We start from the raw sequence: 1,245 nt of genomic DNA on the forward strand, positions 1-1,245 counted from the left end.
GTGTGTGTGTGTGTGAGAAACAAAGTGATCTGGTTCATCTGGTCTCTGACCTTTCTGCCCCTCTGCCGCCCACTCACTTATTCCTAATGTTGAGGACTACTGTCTCACTGTACAATCAGCTGCTTCATCTGACTCTGCTGACTTCTGACCCCTCACCCCAACCCCCCAGCCACGCGACCCCTACGGCTTAAACTGTATGACATTTCAGCTGCATAAAAGATCTGCTTAACAGGACGCTCTGTGTGTGTGTGTAGAGAACACAAGCAGAGATTTTTGTACAGCAGAGAGCATGCCCAAAAGTATTTGAGTGCGTGCATTTACAGTACAGTACATAATGTGTGCTCATTTGTAGTGCATCATTCCATTCTGTTACACTGCACAGGCTTTATGGAAGAGAATATTTCCAAACCACAGAGGGGCAGATAGAGATATTTCTCTGCCACACAGTAAGAGCTTTGTTCCCTGGCAGCATTCCTCTGGCTTTACACTATACTGTACATTATCAGCAGTTTGGAACCCCACCATCATTCAAACTACATTCATTTGCACTGTACTCAGAGCATTCCAAGTAAAGGGAAGAGTGAACATCCAATCTGCTGTCTTCCCTGATGTGTTCTGTAAAGTCTGTAGCTGAGAGGAAAAAATGTGGTGAAGCAGAGTTGTGCTGTCCCTTTTTCTTCCCACTAATGACTGTTCTGTGTGAAACCCAGAAATCTTTAACCTGTGAGAAACACATCTTCTTTGTCAACAGTGCTGCGGTTATATAACCCTCTTGTTGCAGGATCCACAGCTGGTCAGGGCAAGTTTCAGTTAAATCTGCAGAAACTTGCTGTTGGAGACACTCACCTTAAAACCTACAAGACCATGAGTCACAGGCAGTCAGAGATAACAAATGGGGCGTTGTTTTACAAACACAAATTTGTACCATTATCAGATAAGTTCCCTTGTACTTGTATTCAGTGGGGGTAAAGATAATTTAATGCTTTGATAGGTCTGGGGAAACCCCAGCCAAGACTTTTACAACCATGACAGTCTGTTCACCCACTCTTTTAGTTCAGCTGTCACTACTCTCCTTTTTCATTTCTGCTGGCTTTTAGTCATGTGTCAGCCTGTTTGTTATGTGTTCTTTTGTAGTGCTGAGTCCCTCTGAACCAGTGGTGAAATATAACTAAGAAGTTATAGTACTGCACTTGAGTACATTGTTGAGGTACCTGTATTTTACTAAAAGTCCCCCTCCAGTCAGAA

Source organism: Morone saxatilis, unplaced genomic scaffold (assembly GCF_004916995.1).
Source record: "Morone saxatilis isolate NCDOM2014 unplaced genomic scaffold, NCSU_SB_2.0 Contig24, whole genome shotgun sequence".
NCBI lineage: Eukaryota > Metazoa > Chordata > Actinopteri > Moronidae > Morone > Morone saxatilis.